Consider the following 22,873-nt stretch of genomic DNA (forward strand, 5'->3'; position numbering starts at 1 on the left):
GCCTAAACTAAATGGGATAAATCTGAGCCAAAACACATGTGAAGTGCCAGCCCCATCCAGTGATGCTGCACCCAAGCAGTGCTAACTCAGATCTTGGTAGTCTGGGTTAGAGCAGCCTTGCAAACCCTGGTGGGGATGGAAGGGACTCAGGCAGGAGCAGGAAGCTGGGAATGAAGCAGAAGGAATTGTGTTGTGACAGAACATTTAGTGCTCAGGGGCTAAAAGCTGCCTGCTTTTCCTGCTGTCCCCCAGGGCTGGTGATTTTATCACTCCTGCTCCTAACATCCTTCTTTTCTTTCCATATATCAGCTGCCCTTTGCCCCCTCCCCCCTCCCCTAAATTTATCCAGTGGATTAACATAATTCAGTTGAATTTAGTAACTGTTTTCAACCTTTATTTCCCTTTGAAACTAGCTAGAAGACGTGTCAGGAAGCTGCAGATTCTCCCACAACATCATCCAGAAATTATAAAAACTACAATAAATTAACCTGAAGATCTATTTCTCCTCATGGAGTTGCCTTATTTGTATCTCTGTGTCTCAAGTGCCAAAATCTTCTTGTTCCTCACTCATCTCTTGTCAATGGCAGCCAAAGGCTGCTGGGGACAATGGTTTTGCCACCCTGGAGTCCTGTGACCTTTGCAGGATGAGTGATCCATCTCCCTGTGGGAGATTTGGTGTTTTGCCACTGGCCAACAAAACACTGTCCACAAGTGGATAGTTTTACAAGTGGCAAACACAGTCAGTGCTGCTGCCTCAGGCCTGGCACAGCCCCAGATTCCAGGGTTTGTCCCCACTGAGGTGATTGCAGAGATGCCAAGCAGGAGCATTAATTCCAACGTGTCCCTCTCATGACATTTCCTCAAATATCCGCAGCGTTCAGTCCAATGCTGCGCTGCTTTATGTGAGCCAATTGTGTTCCCTCTGGCCTGAAACAAACTGCAAAGCCCCATCATTCTGCCTCTAGCAGGTCTTGAGCCCAGCTTTTCAAACTGATTTTTCCCTTTTCACAGTGCACCTGTCAAGATCCCACTCTGGAACAGAAGATCAGAGCAAACGGGGGCTGAGGAGAACAAAAGCTGACCCAAACCTTTGACCTAAATTTAACATGAAGCCAAATGAAACCTTAGAGGTTTGTAAATGTTCATGAAACATTTCCACCTCCTGCTCCCCTCTCCTTTATCTTTGGTTCCTTTATACTTCTACACTTAACTGTTTCTAATTGAAAGTCTAATGTAAAGCTCCTCTAAATTAATGGGAAGTCTCTCACTGATTTTAGTGCCTTCTGATTCAGCCTCCCAAAGAAAGGAAATAATTTCTTTAATGAAAGTGTCTTTAAACTTAAGAGAAAATAAAACCTGAGAAGAGATAAGGAAAAGCAGAGATCAAATGTAATTTTCCAGCTAGCAGCACATGTCCTTGATCTGAACTCCACCCATAAAATTGCTATGGATACTGTTATGCCAGGATAAAATATCACCGTACAGAAACAGAGAATTGCTGAGACAATGGTGAATTGGTTTAATAAGAATGGTATAAATTCTAGTTTTTGCAATCAGGTTGTGCTTTAGAAGCTAACTGCTGGTAATCAGCTGGCATCTGTCACCTGAAATTCCCATTTGTATGTGTGAGAGTTTCCTTTGTACCAATATTGTAAAAATGAAACACATGAAAACTTCATTAAGGAAAATGACTCTGCTACTCATACAATTTTTAGCTTGTTAGGAGACTCTTTTCAGAAGGAGGTAATGATAGTTTATGGGGCTTAGTTACACCTGAATTTCCCTAAACAATGCATTAAATGGTCAGGATAAGCATGTTCTTGTCCAAGTTATACTCTGGATTCACAAAGGGTCTTGAGGAAGGCTGGTGGAACCAGCCCAGACAAAAATTAAGATGTGGCTCCTGTTGAGAGGTTGTTACCCTGTCTTCTGGCAGCGACAGGTCCTGATGGATTGCTGTTGCCTGTTCAGAGCTGGTCTCTCTAGTGCTGCCCTGCCTTGAGCTCCTGTTTTGCTCATACAAACTGAGTGTTTTCTGTGTGCACACTGGTGTGGCTCCATATTGTGGATACTGGTGAAAGCCAGAGAAAGAATTAGCTTGGATTTTCTCAGGCTGCTCAAGGAAAACATGAGAGAAAGAATTGTAACAATGATTAAGCACCTGCTGGATGAGTGAGAGACGTGATGTTTTGGTGAAAGCATGTTTACCGGGGGTGTCCCCTGCCTTGCACCAATGAAACCACTTCTATCCTTAGTCCCACAATCTATTCTATATAAGTGTGATCTGATTCTTTAATAAAGGGCTTTTTATTTCCCTTCTGCATGAAGGAAGCTGGATCCTTTTCACTAGCCCAGCAGCAACACCATATTTTACTTGTGAATACACGCACAGCATATCTAGGGAATTATTCCCCAATATCTGTGTACCAGACAGTTTTGGTGCTCATAGTCACAGGGTAGATGCACACAGAACAACACGTGCTCCAGAGGCTGCTTCTTGGTGCAAATGGAAAACACAGATGTGCAAAGTGATCCTAGGACCATGCTGTTAATAACAAGCACTGCTTGTTCATAATGTGCCTATAAATGAGCATTATTTTAATATTATTCATGTGCAAATTTTACACAGCATAGAGTTTTTTCATTCTCATTTTCTTTTTGTCTCCTATTTACGTTTTTCCCCTTACTCCTCCTAGATTTTCTGCTCCTGAACTCCTCTGAAGTCCTCCCAGTGTCCAGGCTGGCCTGTGTGGTGTGTGCCAGCAGTACACTCACTGTGCCTGTCCCAGTGCCTGACAGCAGTGATGGCACCTTGCTCAGACACCCCTGACCAAAATGCCTTCAGAGTATCTGCTGGGTGCCTTTGTCTTTGGAGGTTGGGATAGTCCTGGCCATGCACTAACCACTATTCAAAAAAGAGAAAGAGAAAGAGAATCAGGACTGTGACAGAAAGGTGTTGGCTGAGGTCCATGGACCATCCAGTGCAGGGGTAGCAGCGGTGGAGTGAATCCACTGGACAGAGAAATCAGGCACAGAAGAAATTATCCTATTTGCTTTTTTCAGCCCAAGTTAGAATGGGAAAATTCTTCTGTGTGTTGGCCTAGTGACAAATCCTTTTTGACTGTCAAAACTTAGAAAACTTTTTTTTCTCTCACAACTTGTCTTGGATCCACTGGTGTGGGTTTTGTAAATACTTCATCTATCTGTTTCTAGAAACATACAGAGCATGAATTACTGGAAATGAAGCAAAATCCACCAGACATAAACTCAGCGCATCCTCTATAGCTCATATTCTCTGAAGACTCATTTGTCCTTTTCATCTTTTTAGATATTTCCTCTCTTCTCTCTGGCCTGTTCTTATTTGTTTCATCAGCCATTTGTTATACAACTCTTGGCAAAGTATCAGGGAAACCTTCCTGACTGTGAACGGGGAAGATCTTTCTTAAGGGAACAACAACAGTTTCTTTAGTTGGGAGAGCAGAAAACAAGTCAAGCCCAAATATTGTATTTGCTGAGACAAAGTTTGTGAGGACAGTGATGTGTTTTGTTGGACTCAGGGGTGCAGCTGATGGAGCTTGTCCTGTTGGGATTTTCTTTGGTTCCCTAAAAGGTTTAAGGTGTTATTTGTCCCAGTGAGACTTGCCTCACTGCTGTGCAGTGGTCAGGCAGTGATGGAAGGATGGACTGAGCTCCTGTCTGGTGGGAACTGAGCTCCCTGTGTGGCTCCATGGGGGTGGTGAGTCTTCTCATCCAGGGGTGGGGATTCCTTTCTGGCTACAGGCATCCCAGACAGTCATTAGAACAAGCAAACTGCATGCTTTCATCTCTCCTGGGTCCACAGCTTCTTCAGCCCAGACAAGATGGCCTTAGACCCAGTCTGAGCCTCAATAAACTTCTCACTTTGCAGTTTCACCCAAGGCTTGACTTTGCCCTGGGATTATCCTGAGATTCCTCTGCTCCAGGTCTGTTGGGTTCCTCTCTGTCTCCTCTCCAGCTAAAACTTTACAGCAGAGCTGCACCAGCATGCCCTAAATTCAGAGCAAGCTGAAGGAAAGGCAGCTCCAGCTGCAGCTCCCAGCCTGCCAGAGAGGCTCCCCTGGCAGGTCTCTGACGAGCCTGTTCCTACAAGTTCACTCCAACCGGCAATTCCGGCCAAAGCAAAATTCTGCATGAAGTTCATATTAGTTCACATTAGCTCACACTGCCAGCAATTCAGTAGCTCCTTCTCAGTGCCTGAGTCTCAGTTGAAAGATTTATGTGCACTTGCCATGCAGACTCTCTGAGAAAGTCATGAAGGTGAGCAAACATTTAGTTTTCCCAAATATCATGGTGCAAGTGAATTGTGTCATATCTTCTGGAAGGACTGAAGATTTTAAGGCCTAATACAGAGTTGTCATCTCTGTAATAGCAGATGTAATACCAATGTAAAGATGTAATAGCATCTAGATTAACTTCCAAAGCAGCAAAGGACACAGTAAAAGTAGTTTTATATAGTAATTTTCATTTCCACTCACTGAATCAGTGAGGTCTTACATCTATTGAATAACCCAATATTTATAAAGCCTTTCCTTTAAAAAAGTTTCTAATGGTTTGACTGCATGCATTAAAACTCATTTTGTGTGTTTTAAACGAATTATAACATATTCAAAAGCACTTTCTCACCCTAAAGCACTCTGTGCATTACAGTCTCTGTAATACCTTCAGCTGCTACAGAGATCTCACAGAGATGAGGATGTTCATGATAAATAGATTTGGTATTTTTTTCATGTTCATTTAATTTTGTACATTTGCTAAAAGACTAAAAAAAAATCCATGTTATTCAAATTTTGGAGAAGAGCTGGTTGAAAAATCTCTAATTTAGTTCCTTTTGAGTAACTGTGAGTTTTTAATGAATGGCAGTATGCAAATATTAGCCACATAACTAACATTTTCTGTCCTCTCCTGACTTATTGTGGATTACCAAGGATGAACTGCTGTCACACCCCTTGTGCTAGGTTAACACTGTGTGATCTGGGCTAAGACTGAGCCAAACCCAGTCCTTGACTGGACCTGGAGTTCCCCATAATTACAGCAGTGAAAAAGGTGATGCTGTGTCCAGTGACCTGCTCACACACGGCTGGGGATGTACCCTCAGCTTCTGGAGCAAAGCCCACCTCCACCCTGCTGGAAAGGCTTTGCAAAGAGGAAGCAAATTCCTGCCCAGGGCTGTGAGGAACAGACAGAGGCTTTTGGGGGTGTCTGTGGGAAGGGAGGTTTGCTGTGCCCAGGAATGGGAGGCATGTCTGCAGTGGGAGGCAGCGCTCCCAGGGCTCCCCACTCTCACCATTGAGCATTGTTCAGAACAAACATAGATGCTGTATATGGATGTAAAGCTTAATTTGTGGTTTTTACACCCACCACATTTCTTGGAGTTGACAATTTCTAGAACTTTGGGACTTTTTATCTCCAGGCTGTTGTTTTTTGGGGTTTTTTTTCTTCATTTTATAGGAAGCTAGCAGCCCATCTTTTTTCATAATGAAACAGCAAGCAAACAAACCAACCCACACATGGGACAAAGCAGCTGTGTAATGCTGTCCTCCCCTCAAAAGTGTACAAATCTGCAGGGCAGTGGGGACACACTTTGGGGTGGTATAACACAGTACAGCTGCACCCTGACATTGCTTGGGTGGAGGCTGAGAAACCTACAAGAATTCCCTGGAGAAATGTGGAGTTGGGGGGAGAAAGCCTGCTCTACCCACTGTTCCACTTTGCTAGAAAATCCTCTGCCCAACAGTGAGAATAGAGTGATTTATGTTTCAGAAATGCCTTGGGCCAGATGTGACTGAATGGTTGCTAATGGTTGTTTCTTGCTCCTGATAGTTCCCAAAATGTTCAGGGCATTTTTCAGGTTGAAGAAAGTTAGAGGGACACAAGAATGTTAAAGAGACAGAAGAATGAAGGAAAAGATTAAACTCAGCAATTGTTTAGTATAAGTGGAATCTCATTCTTTCTAAGATTTCAGCCCTTTCTGATGACTTCACAGTTTTAAAGAAAAAAATATTTTTGAGCTCTCCTAGGCATGCTGAAAAGCTCCTTGCTCCTCTGCTCTGGGGCAGAAGATGCTGCATTAGGATTTGTGCAAGGCTTTGACACAAGGTATGTAATACCTCTGAAAATAAAACTAGTATTTGGAAAAAGAATGGGCCAGTCACCTTTTCTCTGGGAATTCCCAGCCAAAGGGAGTAGTTATGTGCTTCAGTTCATTGGTGAGTGGGCAGCAATGTGGGCTGTTGGATCCTCTTGTTGGGCATGGAGTGAGATGTGGAGATGGCAGGACTGTGCCACCTCGTGCTCTGCCACCATCAGCTGTGTGCCTTTGGCAGACATCAGGAATCAAAACCTTTCCAAACCCTGCTGTACCCTGACCTACCACAATCCTTCTCTCAAAGCTGTCCCTTCCTCCTTTACCAGCCAGAATGGTGGATTTGAGCACATGAAGAAACAAAATCAGACAGAAATGACTGAAAAAACTTGTAGGCCCAGATAGGTTTTGATGGACATTCTCCACTGGCTGAAAGTTTCTTATCTAGTTTCAAGGACACTTTTATTTTTAAATCTCTTTTCCACTGGACATGCACGTGTGAAGTCAGGTAGCAGATACAGAGGCTCAGGAATACCCACAAGCTGCCTGATTTCCATTGTATACCATAATTATAGTAGCATACACTTTGGACTGACAGCATTTCTCAGCAACAAAGTACTTAAGAAATATTAATCTCACATCAGCTATTTGTGTTGAATATTGGCTTATTCAGCAGGTGATGTGAGCCAATATTATCATACTTTTATGGACAGCAAAACAGAGAAAGATTAAATGACCCACCTAAGGTGAAGCAGCATGTCCAAGAGAAAACCTAGTTAAGCTTGGGGATTTACTGCCTCCCAGTGAAGGAGAAATGTCTGCAATATTTCTGAGAAGCTAACATATATACACCTACAATAACTTTGAAATTATACTGGTTTAGGTTAGTCATTCACTAGTGTGAAGGACATTTTCATTGCATGGTATTGCAAAAGCCAACAGACCTGGTGATTTAGACAGCAACAACCAGATCCTCCAAAATGTCACTGTGTTCCTCCATGTGCAAGTCCCTCAGACTTAAATTTCTCAAAGGAGAGCTGAATCTTCAGATGATAATTAATATAAACTGTGATTAGCTTGTGATTTGGCAAAAATGGCCAAAGGTTTGACTTTTTTAACCTTGTCTTCTCACTCTTCAGCATTTCCCATTCTGTGAGCTGAGAGGGACTCAGATGGGACTGCTCCCCAGTGATGGGGATGGGCTGCATGATGGGGAACAGAAGTTCTGTGTCCATGCAACTCGTACAACATCAAATCTCAAGGTAACAGCATCTCTTAAACTGAACACTGATGTCATAGGAATTTTAGGAAACTAATTTTCCCTTGAACAGTTGAGTAAACTTCAGAAGAAAAAGGTTTACATTGAGAAATTGGCTAATAATAGGGATAATTATACAGAGGATGAAAAAAGCCTTTTGTTCCTGAACTTTCTTCTCTTACATCACATTATGGATGCCATTCAAGGAAGCAATCTCTGCAGAATAATTCTAAGTGTTAACTAATTATGTTTCAACAAAAATGAGCAGGGTCTCAGATTTTACTTGGCTTGGATGTCTAAAGGCAAATTATAAGTTACGTAATAAAACAACAGAATCATTCAAGATTGATTTACTTGTTTATTTTCCTATAAGAAATGAAATTTTTACTGGAACGAAATTAAACAAAGGTTTATGTGCTTGTGTTCCCCATAGCCTTTTATGAAGTACTAATATAGTAATATTCATAAATCATACCAGAGTTTTCAAATTTCCTCAGCAGTGACCTAGACAACAAATGCTTAACAACTTGCTGAGAGACTTTGAAATTAAATTCAGCTGTAATATCATCATGACTAATTTATAGTAAGTATGGTTGCTACAAAGATCCACTTAAAGAAACCGAAGTACATGGTGAGGATAAGATAAAACATGGGTTTAGCATCATATTATTCCACTAGAAAGATTTATTCTACGTTCCATGACTTTACTGAACATGGCAAACCAATGTGTTCCTTGGGAGAGAGGAAATCTTAGATAATTAAACATGTAAATACCAGGCCTTCAACCAAGTAAAACATGGAAGGCACTAGATAAGAGATTAAACCTTTATAGCTGTTGGAGGAGTCTTCCCCTTGAGATTTGTTAATATGAACATTCATGTAGACACATGGACTCTCTGTATTAATGTGCATCTATAAATATATACGTGCTTAAACATGCATACAGCCTCCACTTTAGAACAGGCATAACAGTAAAATATTATTTAGGGTAACACAGACATCATCTGGTGCAGTTGGAATCATGTTTCTGAATTGCCCAACATCCCTTAAGCCCATTTTTGTCCCACTGCAACTTTTGAACTTCCTGCAAGGCTCATTATGGCAAATTGAGATTGATGACAAAGTGCAGCATTTTTAAATTATTAGCATTTTAAATTACTAGTAACAGAAACAAGCACGACATTTTTCTTTTATCATTGCTGCTGCTTGGGAAAAGCCTCAGAATTGCTTGGCTTTTGAAGGTCCTCTCCCTGTCCTTTGTAACCCATTCTAAGGAACTAGCTGGCCAATTAAAACAATCTCTCCTTTGGAAAGCAAGCATTTGTCAGAGTTAAGAATGAAGGCTTTCTTCTACTACATCTATTGTCCCATTCATTCATTTACATAACTACTCCAGTGTTAATCAAGAGCCTCTAGGCATATCTCTAGAAAAGTGTAAGGCCATAAAAATAAAGGCAGACATATCTAGTTATAGATGAACCTTCCATATGCTGCAGATCTTTTCTCAGACACTTATCTTGGTTTATCTCCACCTCTTTAAATTGGAAAACTCACAAAAATCCATCTCCTGTGAGATTCCCAAGGTTTCTTCATTTCATTTGGGTCAGAACTGACACAAAAAGATGCATGTCTCAGAGAACTTCTGAGCTGCTGCCAGGAACAGGAAGTACTGAACTGTGCCACTAAAAAAGAAAAAAAAAAGTTTTTTTGAAAAGTCACCAAATTTTTTAACCTTTAAAAAATTGGCCTAGTTCAGTCTCTGGTATGATTAAAAGAGCTGCCTTGATTTATTGGTGTCAAACAAAGTATGTTAGGGTAGAACATTATTTTGTAATGGAAAAAGTGTCAGTGGAAGCCCTGCCCATCAGCCCTGCTTGGGCTGGGTGAGGCCTGAGCCTCAAACTGTCTCTAACACTGGAGAAAAGGACTATTAGAAAAGAAGAATGCTTTACCTGGAAGCCATCTCTCAGTCTCCCAGATAAAGCTGGCTGTGAAGTCAACCTCAGCATCTGGGGTTCTGCTGATTAAATTCTTACAGAAATCATGAAATATGCTGAGTTGGAAGTGACCCACCAGCATCATCTGATATTTGCTTTGCGCCTCACCCTGGCCCTGCAATGTAAAAGGAAACAAGTTTCTCATTCCAGTCCCACCAGGAATGCTCAAGCATGAATATAGAGTGATGGTTTGGGGAATGTTTCACAGAAGAAGCTTTCCATACACATAAATTTAATTTTAAAAAAAAATAATATTCTCCAGTTGGTAACATAGTTGCTTCCTGCTGTCCTTTAATTTTGCACTTTTTCTTTTCTCTTGTAAATGACAAAGTAATTTTATTTTGACTGTGATCTTGTTCTTGCACATTGTCTTACTCAGACCAATGGTCTCTTAGAGCACTGTCACAGGGACTGCCCAGAGACAAATGGAAAATGAAATGCAAGTGATGCAGGGGAGCCAAGCCTGCTGTTAATGACCCAGTCTGCTTCAGACATACTTGTCCCACCATCATCCTTCTGAAGTATTTTTAATAGAACCCCAATGCAAAGGGAGACCTTAATAAGATGCTTATTCCTGCCCTTCCTGAAACCATCATGCTCATTTTTATTCAAAACATTCAACTGTGGCAACTTTTGGCTTTTAATCTGATTTATGACCCTTTGAGATGCCATTGAGGTTATAGCTGAGGCCCTTAAACTGGACAAAATTAGTAGCAAATAGAAATTTAATTTGGTGAATTTATGATAAAAATTACATAGCAAAATCAGCACTGACAGGAAAACTCTTATGTAAAAAATTATACTGGAATTAGCAGTCCTCTGCACCTATACACATTTCTTTTAGCAGATATTCTGCCTCTCCTACTTTTGGGCAACTACATTTGATCAAAATGCTGCAAACTAAAAAAGGTGGTCCTCATTTTGTAGTGCTTACTTTGTGAGAACAAAATTGTCTCCTGTCTTTAATGCTTAATGATTATTTGAAAACAACTTGATGAATAGAAGACCATGTACTCCCACTTGGGGCAAATGTGTTTTTTGAGTGATTCATAATAATTAATCTTTGTCTGAGCGGAATGCATTAATTTCTCCTACTGGTGGTGACTGTACTTCTGTTTCTTTTCCTAAGCTAGATGGTTCTGCTCCAGAGGCATATTTGCTGATTAAATTGGACTACAACTGGGCACTTAGGTTATGTCACTGTTACCCAGATGATCTTTTAAAGAACACAGAGTACTTGTTTTTGCTGCTCTTGCGTGCTCCACATTTAATCATGGATCTTTGTAGCTTGTTATTTCTAAAATTCAGATTACTGTGACTTAAAAGCCTCTCTGTCCTTGCCAGTGCTCGGTGACATAAAATAAACCCACATATTAAAAGAACCACAAAACTTGTCAAGTTGCACTGAGGAATGGAAAGGAAAGAAAAAGCAAGAATGCTTTACAGCGATTTGAGAACGCCGTCTGCAGCACAGCTAAAAAAGGGAAATGCTATAATAAGTTGATATTATCCACGTAGCCAGAACTGTGTTTTTGAGAGTGCTGCTCCCCACAGCAGCACCCCTGGGGCAGGGGAGCCCTGCTGGGTGTCCAGGGATGGTGAGACACAGACACCCAGCACAGTGGGCTCATGCCCTGAGGAACAAGCAAGTGCCACTGGGCAGCAGGAGTGGGAAGGGGAAAATCCCACCAGTGTCTTGCTGCTCCTTGGAGAGCAAACCAAACCCCATTTGCTTCTCCCCACCCTTCTGGGCTGGCTGAGACCCTGGGTGCAGGGCAGTGTCTGTGGCCATTCTCCTCCCACTGCCTCCTCCTCCTCCTCCTGGTCACCAGGGACTGCACACAGAGCTGACACAGCCTCGATGCTTGCTGGACTGAAGTGTCCAAGTTCCTTTTTTAGTAAATTGCTTCGTCTCAAGTGCTGTAGAGCAAAGCCCGCTCAGCCTGTGCCTCCCTCCTCCCTCCCTCCTGCTGGAGGTGCCAGGGTGAATACTCCTTATCCCCAGAGATGGAACACCCCAGGTCCTGAGCTGTGTCCCATACCCAGCCCAGTGCTGGGTTTCCCCAGGACAAGTGGCCTGTCCTCCAGCCCCAGCATGTCCCTCTCTGGTGAGGCCTGGTGGCAGCATTGCTCCTTTGTTCTTTTAAATCATGGCATCCAAGGAATGGACAGAAACCAACAGCTCTTTTTTTTTCTTCTTGGCCTGGGATAACAAATAGCTTGTGTGCAGCTATAAAACACTGCACTTGGGCAGGGTTTCACTGCCTGCAGGATGAACTGAAGGGCTCTGCACAGCTTCATTAGTTCTTTCCATAGCCAGTTTTGGTTTTTCCTTGCTGCTCCTCCACAGCCCATGATGGTGCTGCTGGGGCACAGCCAGGGTGCCAGGGAGGAAAATTATACCAAGGGGTGATGGGGGCAACTCCCTGTCTCTGAGTTGGGTTGTGCTCCATTCCCAGCTCTGATGCCTTCTGAATTCAGACAGGGCTTTGGCCCTAAGTCTTTGCCAGTGTTTCACCACTTTAACTATTCCCTTGTCCAGACAAACACCTCTTCCAGGCCAGATGATAGTTTGGGATGGGGGGGTGACATCAAGCTGGCCTCAGTGGAGCTGCCCAAGGAAGACACAAGGCTTGTGGGGAGTGGGTGGGGGGACAGGGACCTGAACCAGGTAAAAGGGGCTTTGGTTAGAATGTGGGAGTCAGGGAGATGCTAATGAGCTGCTTACAACAAAGAGATAATTAATTAAATAATAAATAATAAATAATAATAAATAATAAATAATAAATAATAAATAATAAATAATAAATAATAAATAATAAATAATAAATAATAAATAATAAATAATAAATAATAAATAATAAAGAAAGTGTGGAGATAAATACAATGAGAATTAAGCAGGAGAGATGGTTGGAGCCTGGGTGAGGGTATCTACAAGGATATAAACAGTGAATATAAAACATGAATGGAACTGGGGTGAAGAGGACAAACTTACCTAAGAGGTGAGGTGGCAATGAGGGCAGGACATCTGGTGCTGCAGGTAAGAAGGGGCAGACTCACATTCAAACTTTTCATGAGCTGCTGTTTCCTATCAGGATGTTGTTTTCTCCAGTGTCTGTTCAGAGCTCAGTGCTCCTGACTCATCTCTAAGCTCTGGCAAAGGGTCCCACCTGTCCCATTCCAGAGGCCACCTGCATCTCTGGCAGAATGTAGAGCAGGTGCCTGCACTTGCACTGTCTGTGTGGCTTGAGAGGTGGGTGAGAGCTTGGGGAAATCATGTGCTGCACAGTGATGCCATCCTTGATGACATGACAGGGTATTTCTGGGTGTTGAGGCAGGTTTTATTTATATTTGGTTTATTTATTTCTAAATAAATGGTCTCCTGCCATGCTGGGTGGCTCTGCTCTAGTACCAGATCTTGGAAGTAGCATGTTATCTTTCAGATTCATCTTCCTAGGTGATGGGAGGTGAGTGTGGGACTTCAGATGTGCCATGATTAAGGTCTCATGCATCTGAATGCCCTCCCCATGAACTGGGTTCAGTTTCCTCAGTTACCCAAACTAAACTCTTTCAGGATGATTGCTTCTGTGGTTTTGGCCAGGGATTGGGATTTTTGCAGATGTTGCATATTCCCAGTTGAAATAGATATTAATGAGAGCTGAGTTTTACATGTACAGGGTAAACCTTCTAAAGGCTTTTGGACAGTCTGGACACCCCAAAATTTCTGAAATTTTTATTTTATTTTTTTTTATTTCTCACCCCTCCCTGTTCTCACAACATATGATTCAGCTGCAGGAATACTTTTGTTGCTTTTGGATGACCCACTAATGAGAAGCACAGAAAACCCATGAGGATATGAATGATTTTCTCTTACGTGCTCAAGCAACAGGCAGCAAGTGAGGCTTGGTGCAATGCAGTAAACTGCAAGTTGAAAACCAAAAGTAAAATCATTTAAATGTATCCTCCATGCTGTGCAAAAGAAGGACAGAAAACTCCTAGGAAAATCTCTGGAAATTCAGCTGCACTTGCACAACTCCAGTTAGTGTGAAGACAGTGTTCATGTAAGTAAGTCCTTGTACTCCTGTGAGGTAAGGTCCCATTTGAACTTCTCATTTGACATTGGATCTGTTTATTCTGACACAAGGTGTTGTGTTGCACTGTGAATAAAACAGTCAGTTACTGACAGAGTGACTTCTATGTGCCTTGAGGGATGGTTATATTGCTGGCCTGTGCTTTAGAGGCTGAAGATGGTTGCTCAGTTTCTACATCTCTGAACCCTGTTGGGAACCTGAACTGTTCACCTGAACACTCATTTTTTATGTGTTTTCTACTAAAACAGTTTAAAGGCATCTCTGAATTATTGCTTGTTTGTCATAATGGAGAGGAAAAAACAAACCACCAAATGGGAATTAAAAAAAGGATTTTCTTTGTGACTTCAGCTCCTCATTAGGAGGTTTATGGTCAGGCTTAGGGAAAGCTTTCCTTGAATTATTTTAAGGTTCTAATGATAAATACCTTGGGGAGGTCATGCACATGAGGAATTTAATACCCATTCAGAACCATCTGGCATTAGATTACATGCAGGGAAAGAACAAAATCTGGCAGTAGTACTTATCTCCATTAACCCAGAGTACAGGCTGATATGATTGTAGCAGAGAAAATACCCTCACTCTTTCACCAGGAAGAGCTCTTAATAGACCTGGGCTAAATTGGCTTATAAAACCAAAGACTTTTTGAAGTGTGGTTCTGCCATCTCATTGAGTGCACTTGCTTTGGCTTTCAGTATGTATTTCATATCTCTTTAACCTTGACAACTAATATGTTAAGGTATAAAATATTGCTGGGATGAAGGACTGTGTTTGCAGCTCCTAACTCACTCTGAGAGAGTTAGTAATGTAATCATAATGTCATAATGCTCAATTAGAGCCTGTTCCCATGTTGCTGCTGCCTCTTCTCTGGGGCATCACAGAGTGCACAGTCCCAGGGACATCCTCAGCAGAACTCCTGCTGAAGTCATTGTGACAGGCAACCTTCCCTCCAAGGCTCTGAACCACCTGTGTGTTCAAACACATGCTTGGCCTGAAGCAAAGTGGCCAGTGAGTAGTTTGGTCCAAACCCAGCTGAGGGAGTGAGCAATGCCAGGGAGATGATGCTTTCTCATCCAGAGGAACTGCCTTTCATCCACCTGCTGGGCAGGCTCTCTTCAGCCTCCTGAGCTGCTCATTACTGCTGCACCATTCTCATCTTGACATACTCCATCAGGATCCTCCATGGAGGGTTTCTCTCTGCCCTCCAAATTTTTCTCTCCTCTTCCCTCCTTCCCCAGCTTGGTGCAGTCTCATAGCTGCTCTCTTTCAGCCAATGTTATGATTCACTTACTACATGGAAAGCAAAACCATATGGAAGACAAGATAAAGGCCATTTATCTCAAAGTCTATTGAGATGTGAACATCTCACATTAAGGCTGCAGTTCAGCCAGGCTGTCTTGCACATGTTGCTGTCATCTCTTTCCACCAGAACAGAGATGGACTCCTGCGTCAGCCAAAACAATCTTCTTAGCTTGTCATCTGCTTTGTACTTAACACAGCCTTGCATGCAAAACATTCAAAGGAAAAAAGAAAAAAATATACTTATGCCTTTTCCTTTGTTCTGAGAAGCCACCTGTGCCAGCTTTCCCTTTGAAAACTGGTGTCTGGTGAAGAAAACTGCTATTATCCTGAGATAGAGTTTGGTAAATGCTACGTGCATCAAGGTTGGAAAAGGAAAGTTTGTTCTATATTCATTGATAAATGCCTCTCCCTGAGGGGAAGATCATAGATAGAGGATCATAGAATGACTTGTGTTGGAAGGAACATAAAGATCAAACATGATCCAGGTGTTTACTGCTCCTGACCTGACACCATCCCCACCAACAAATGAAACAACAGCTCATCCAGTTTGGGGTGAAAGCCTCCATCTCCCACACTTCTGGAGAATTAAGAGATAGGGTGCTGGTGGATGTCCATCAGTGTCTGCTGGCACCCTTCTGCTTTCTTCCCTGTGGTTGTAGCACACTCACTGATGGATTTGTGCTGCAGGTGGAAAACAGAACCCAGGAAAGCCTTTTCCCTTGCTTCATGTTATAGACACAAATAGGCTCTCACAGCCATTTGTATCTGGCAATTTCTATCAGCACAAGGGTTTCATTACCTTTCTAAAATAGTGCTGAAGGGGAGCAACAAAAGGAGGAGCTGGAACAGGAACACAAAGGAGCAAAGGGCAGGAGGCTGCTGTGAGAACAGGCAATCAATGGCAGGTATCAAAGGGGTGTTGGAAACAGCCAGTTTTCCTGTGAGGGTTCATCTTTTGAGTAGGAGCTGCCATTGGATCACATCAGGGTCACTCTGGTCTGAAGTGCATTTTTAACAGGAAAAAAAGTTTTTCCCACCTCCAATTTTGAACTTTGCAGAATGATAATTATGACTAACTTGAAAAGTTAATGACAGGCCTTTAAAGTAGCTTGTGTTGTGGAGCTGTGAAGCAAGTAATGTGGAAAATAGATGCAAGCAATTATGTTTTAAATAAACACCCACATGTTATTAGAAACTACCTGAAAAGATACTCCAGCAAAACTTTACTTTCAGTAAAATCCACCTTTCAAGCACTTTACCCCAGCTGTCCTGTGTGAGAAACTGTGCATCAGAGGGTTTGTGAAGTGTGGGAATCACTGAGTAATTCCATGCAGGCACTACCAAGCTCTCAGCTGCTTTCCCAGACTCCTCATGAAACTCTCATACTCAGGTTTTGTTGTTACTTTGCCCCTATTGTGCTGAGGATCTTCTGCCTGTGCAAGACCCCACACGCTGAACAAGGCAAATGGGAAGGTGGGCAAGGAGAGAACAAAAATGATTGAGAGGTATGGCAGACTATGGCTGATTGTGGGCTGAGCTGAGAGTATCTTCCATGCCCTGTCAGCCACAGCCATCCTGGCACAGCCAGGGCGCTTCGTTGCGCAAGCAGCGCTGTTGCCATCCCTCAATCTCTGCTCTTGGAGAGCTGCTCAGACTCTCACACTCTGAGTGATTCCAGCTGTTCTCCACACCCTGAGATACCATGAGAAAGCAGTCCCTTACACTGAGATTGCTTTAGTGATACCAAAGGGTGTGGAGGAAGGCTGCTAATTAGTAAACCCTCAAGGTATGAAGGTATAAATAGCCCTGGAGCAGTGAGAACAGATCCAAATCTGCAGACCAACATTATCTTGGGATGAAAGCATTACGTTTAGGCTGATTCCACTAGAGAAGAGTGATTGAACATTCCTGTTCAGGGCTTGTTTTGATTGATAAAGCTCCTTGTTGGATTGTGCAGCATGTTACCAATTTATTGAGCCACCTGCCAAGGCTGAGCCAGTGATAGCAAGAACTTAGTCTGGGATGAGCAATCATGAGGGAAAGTTCTGACTTGTACTTTTACTAATATAAATAAATAAATAAATAAATAAATAAATAAATAAATAAATAAATAAATATCTCAATTCCCTTTGCTGAAGTGAAAAACGCTTTGGGGTCCAGCTAAAAGGCAAGAATTTTGAGATAAACAGCTGACATTCATCAACTGAGCATTTGCTAAAAAAGTGAGCTTATCTTACCCAATGTGCTTGTGGCAGAGGGGAAATGTCAGGGCTGGGAGAGATGGAAATCACACAATTGCATGTTCTTGATCTCCTTGCATACTCAGGAGCCACATCCCTTGTCTCACAGCCCTGGTGACAGTTCACTCTCTCTTCATTCCAGCACAACTACAACCAGCAAAACCAGTCAGCTGCTCTTCAATGGCCCTCCTGCATTTTGACATAATTTACTGCACTCCCCCACACTTTCCATAGGGATTATTTATGGGGGTTTTTTAGTCTTCTATGCTGAGTCTCTTGAACATTACACAAAGCAGCCACTTGCAGTGGCTTGACAGCACTGTCCCCCTGTGCTCAGTGTAGAGATCTTGGGTTTAAAGTGAAGGCTGTTGTAAGGGAAAAGGAGGAAAAGCACATAAACTAAACCAAGCTTCCCTTCAAAATACCAGCCCAGCCATAAGTGTGGACTTGCACAGCTGTTCCCAAGGGCAGGATCAGAGCACTGTGTGTCAGGAGCTCTTCTGCAGGACCACACAAGTTTACTGCTGTTCTCAAATCCCAGCCTCACAACTGGTAAATCCCTGCCAAGTTGTTTGGGATGGGGTACCTGGGAAGTATTAGATGAGTCTGCATTGCATCATGAGAACACTATTTGCACTTAATTATGCATAGCCCTCTCCTCCCAGCAGACAGATGCTGCTTCCACAAAGTGAGAAAGAAACACAGTTTTCAAGTGGAATCTGACAGCAAGAAGCCTAAGAGCAGGCTTCAGACAATCCCAGCCATGGGGATCCTCATGGTATTGCACATTCAGAGCAGTGGATGTTGGTTTTCTCTGCAGCAACAATCCTCATCTATCCCAGTCCAGCTAATATCCTAATTCAAAGAGATTGTCTTGCACTTCTGCCTCCTTGTGCTGGAATGCTGGTGGAGAGGTCCTGAGCTCCCTTCTCTCCCTTGGGCCCTCTCTGTGAGTCCATCTTTCAGCCAAAAGTCTGGATGTTATCTCCTGCCAGGTGCTCTGGATGGTGCCCATCACAACAGCCTTACCCAAACCATGTTAAGACCTCTTGCCAGGATTACCCTGCCTCTGTGTCTGAGGCAGTACCTTAACAGGCACCAATGCATCTTTGAAAGCAGACTGATCTTCCAGGGGTGGATGATGGGCAGGCAGGAAAGTCTCCCATCAGTTTTGCTGGCCCACAGCACAAACTGCAGCATCACCCTGCTGTGTTTGAGCAGAGCAGCTGCCCTGTAAACAGGCACAGCTGGTAGGTGAGCACAGATTCATCACCAGCCAGCACCTGAATTAAATCCCAGCCTGTTCATTCCTTGCAATGCCTGGAAGACAAGGTTTTCTCCTTCATAGGGCAGTCCCAGGGTGTGCTCAGGACAAATTGCTTTTGGAAGCAATTCCCTGCAAGTGTGAGTCTCCAGTGGCATTTCTAACTTGGGCTCATTACTCAGGGGCCTGTTGTTGTGTGTACTCAGGGGCTTTACCCTTTCATCCTCTCCTTATTTACATGTCAAATCCCCCATCCCCTGATCCAAGACAGGAAATTTCTGTTCTGTTTACATCAAGCCATGGTGATGCAGACATTCATCTGGCACAAGCCTGGGCTGCTGTTTGGGGGTGATGCTTTTCTCACCATCTCCCTCACACTGGCTCTACAATCCATGGGTTTGGGCTTTAATTCTGTAGGTACTTTAAAGAAGTCCCAGAAGGTATGATCAGACATGATACAGCAGAATGAATAAAGTGAATGGTCCTCTACTCATGAAATGCAAATTTATCAAGGAAACTTTCAGTTTTCCTTGTTCAACAATTTTGCAGATGGGGATTATTGCCTTGAGTGAGGAATTCCTCCACATTTTGTCCTGATTGTTCATCTGCATGGAGCCCCTTGACAAAAAGTTTAAATTCCTGCAGCTGCCTCAGGCCTTCTTCTCTGGAGGATGGATTTCTCTACAAAACAGGGTCTCTGCTGCAGTTTCACTTTAAAACTTAGTCTAACTAAGTCTGTCACTTATTTAGGAACATTCTGGATTCATAAACAGGAGAAGGAAAATACATGTGAGCAAAGTGGCACTTTGACACTCTTCAAAATTTCAAGTGTCTTTTCAGGTGGGTGTGTGAATTCATTCTGTAGATGAATCAATGTTTTTTTCATATATATTCATTTTAATATGTATTAGGATTCCAATAAAATATTGGGATGCTTAAAAATTACCAACAAAACCCCACAACAAACAAAAACACACCCCAACCAATAGTTTAGTTTTCCTGTTTACTTTGGCATGTGGTTTAAACACATTCTTCTCAATACACCAAGGCTAGTTGGTGTCTTGCTTATTTGACACATTCAGAAAACATATGTGTCTAGCTTTGCAGCTGAAATGTGAGACATCATTGCAATTAAATGTTTATATGCTGAGAAACACAGTGTCTTTGTACAGCACAAGGCACTGTGTACAATGCAAATTAAATACTAGATATTCTATGCATACTGAATAATGTTAGGTGGGAAATGTTTCTTTTGCTACAATTGTCATTGTTTTCTTCATAGTTCTAAAAGTTATTCCACTCTCTGTTCTAAATGTGTTTCCAAATTTAATGAAGTGTCTGGTTTAATGATGTGTCTGTTTTAATGACATAGGAATCCCAGTCAGAAAGCCTCATTTTGTGAAGATGAGAAGAGGGGGGGGGTTTCATCCCAAATCCTGTTCCCCCATGAGGCAATTGCTCAGGTTCCCTTCTGTTCTGGAAGAAGTACCAAGAAGATGATCTCATGGATATCACAGCTTTTCAGCTTTCTCCAGAATATGGTAAACTGGATAGTAGGTGGAAGTTTTCATTATTAAATTCCTTTCAGAATTGGGAAACTGATATTCATTCACATTCAAGGCTTCTGAGTCTGATTGTGTGTCATCTGGCCATTTAATTATTCAATGAGCAGAGCTGGCCAAGGAATGTAAAGTGAAATTGCTGTAAATTAGCTGTGGTATGATGTTGCTTTTGCACAAACTTTCTCAAAACTTTTGGGCATTTAATTAATTCTTTTTTCACATTAGTAGCCAGGTAATATTCAGTAGTGCAAGATCTCTTACCTGTATTTGGGGTATTTTTTGTTGTGAGGGAGAGGACATGCTGTACTTCAAAATGAGTTTAATTCAGCTGCACATGGGCAGTGACTTGCCAGAATGAAAGCTATTTTTGTGGCTGGAACAAAAGAAAAGCAATTGAGATTTCGTGGAAAACTGTTTGGATCCTGCTGCAGCTGGGAGGCTGGAAGTGTCTGTCTCTGCAGGACTCCTTCTGGACGTCCTTCTGGTTACACATGTGCCTAAGCATTCTGTGGAACAGAGCAAGCAGAAACACCCACACACTTCCACAGACTATCCAGGGACACAAACACTTTCCAATCTTCCCCCAGAAAAGCTTGCCTTGTCCTTGCCTTGCTGCAAAGCTCAAGCTCAGCAGCAAAGCAGCTCTGCCCAGATCACCAGTTAGCAGACTAACATTTATTCTTGCTTTAAGAAAACGTTATACCCTCTAAGTGTACCCAGCATTGCTCTGGCTGTATGCAGCTGGCTTGGGATGAGATGTCTGCAGAATCTGGCTGGAATAACACTAATAAAAAAAAGAACCCAGAAGGAAAGAAGCCAGAGGAAAACCCAGCACTTCAGATGCTCCCTGAGAGATGCATGGGGATCTGTTCCTCCCACACCAGCTGCATACAGCCAGAGCAATGCAAGGGTATATTTAGAGGGTATAATCTTTTCCTAACGCAAGAATAAATGTTAGTCTTCCCTGAGCTAGGAGAAATATTTATTAGATGTGCTTAAGCATGTATGTTGCTCTGGGATCAGGCAAGAGAATGAGCTGTGACTCTGAAGTCATGTTGTAGGTATGAGGAAGGATGGACAGCAGCTGCCTGGATACTCTGACTGAACAACAAAATGAGTTAGGTCAGGGTTTTCCTCACTCACACTCCTGCTGGGTCACTCAGTCAGAGCTGGCCTGCTGCCCTGCTCTCTCCATACAGCACCCAGGATGGAGCTGGAGGTTTTGCTGCTCAGCAAGCTGGGAAGTTCTGCCTGGCCAGAACAGGAAACCTTCTGTGCATAGCGCTGCCTGCTGAAAACCTCACCATGAAGCAAAAAGCTTAGAAGATATTATTTATTGGCTTGCTTAAATTTGCTCTCTGTATTGTGTCAGACAGGCAGACAGACTGTGCCTGCAGGGCACGAGGAGATGCCTGGAAGGAAGGATGTGCCTCTGACTGCCCAAAGCCCAGCTTTTCTCCATGTGCAGCACATCCATTCTGTGTGCACTGAATTGATGCTGCACATCCAGCCTGGCCTGAGCCCCCTGGTCCCCACTGCTGGCTGGGTTGTGAGTGTGGTTCTGCTGAAACAGACTGGGGGGCCCTGAGTGCCAGGCCAGTGGTGCTGCTCCTGGGCCAACATCAGCCTCACCGAGCCAGGAGAACCTGGACTGGCCAAAAAACCACCTGGACTGGCCAAAAACCACCTGGACTGGCCAAAAAACCACCTGGACCGGCCAAAAAAACACCTGGATCGGCCAAAAAAACACCTGGACCGGCCAAAAAACCACCTGGACTGGCCAAAAACCACCTGGACTGGCCAAAAAAGGACCTGGTTTGAGCATTTCCAGGGAGGATTCTGTGTTCCTGCCTGCCTGCTGGCCAGTGTAACCTGAAGGTTGATTAATCCAGCCAGCATTTTGACTTGAATGGCTTTTTGTCTAAAGTTTGTCAATTTTTTTGAGAATACATGGGCGAAATTTCCTTTTTCCATTTGAAAGAAAAGAAAAATGTGCACATTGAAAGATGCAGAAGGCATTCAAGGAATGCACAGATCATCATTTCAGGCATTCTGGGCAGCGGGATTGAGTGAAATCATTTATAGCATCTGTTTTGATATTAGAGTGGTTTTAAACTGCAGAGTTGCACTAAACTATTTTGAGTAAATAAATCTTTCCTAGGTAACTTTTCATCTGTTCCATTGTTTTCTCAGTCAGTATTGCCTACTCTGCCAAACATCAGTGCAGTTGTGTAACTACAGCAAGACACTTTTAGCTAGATAAGCCAATGCTTTCTCATAACACTGCAAAGAAGAAATATATACAAATAAATAGATTCAGGGACAATTTGTCCAACAATAATCTATAGCACAGAGGGGATTCTGGAGTTATCTTCAAAGTATATGTTGATGTTCTTAAAATGACCTATGAACATCTCTCTAGTCTGTAAGGAGTCCAGAGGGATTTTTGATATAATACATTTGGGTTATTAAATTACTCTTGGAAATGTGGAGCTGACCTCCAGTGGCAAATATTTCTGTGAAAACATTGGCAAACATTTAATTTGGTGAATTTTCCTCTAGTGTTTCTTTCCTAAAATCAAAATAAACAATAAAAATACATTGGATGGGGCAAGAAAACACAATAAGCCTATTTTGCTGCAATTTCTGATGCGTGATACTAACTAAAATAATAATGGGCACACCTACTTTTAGCAGATACTCCAAGTTCAAGATGCCTTGGAGCTTGCATGTAAAATGGGATGAAATCACCATTGTTTTAGTGCTGATTTCACCTGGAGCTCCTCATTGCTCCATGCAGAGCCACAGGAACGTGCCAGGCTGGCAGGGCTGGGATGGGAAGGACTCCTGGGGACAGATTTTTGGCACAGACAGGCAGTGAGCAGTGGGGGGTGACAGGGCAGACGAGCACTCAGACACTCCCCTGAAATGAAAGGACCCTGCCTTGCAGACCTGCAGGGGTGTTCCCACCTCCCAGCAACCAGATCAGACTGGCAGGAGCTCTGTCCTGATGAATGCTTCACTTTTTATACAAATTAAGC

General features: G+C 42.8%; 1 long non-coding RNA gene across 8 annotated transcripts in view; it reads left to right on the top strand.

Moving 5' to 3' along the window:
* LOC130258382 (uncharacterized) overlaps positions 1-22,004 on the top strand; it is an 83,302-nt gene extending 61,298 nt beyond the window's left edge. For 5 of the 8 annotated variants that reach the window (XR_008841496.1, XR_008841495.1, XR_008841497.1 and 2 more), the window contains 7 exons: positions 1,012-1,130; positions 6,048-6,135; positions 7,261-7,383; positions 13,166-13,437; positions 19,021-19,110; positions 19,643-19,823; positions 21,205-22,004. This is a non-coding gene — a long non-coding RNA (uncharacterized LOC130258382). The remainder of the gene's footprint in view (positions 1-1,011; positions 1,131-6,047; positions 6,136-7,260; positions 7,384-13,165; positions 13,438-19,020; positions 19,111-19,642; positions 19,824-21,204) is intronic. The other 3 variants (XR_008841500.1, XR_008841498.1, XR_008841499.1) reach the window with 3 other exon arrangements.
* The last annotated feature ends 869 nt before the right edge of the window (positions 22,005-22,873 follow it).

This window comes from Oenanthe melanoleuca, chromosome 12, assembly GCF_029582105.1.
Source record: "Oenanthe melanoleuca isolate GR-GAL-2019-014 chromosome 12, OMel1.0, whole genome shotgun sequence".
Classification (NCBI taxonomy): Eukaryota; Metazoa; Chordata; class Aves; order Passeriformes; family Muscicapidae; genus Oenanthe; species Oenanthe melanoleuca.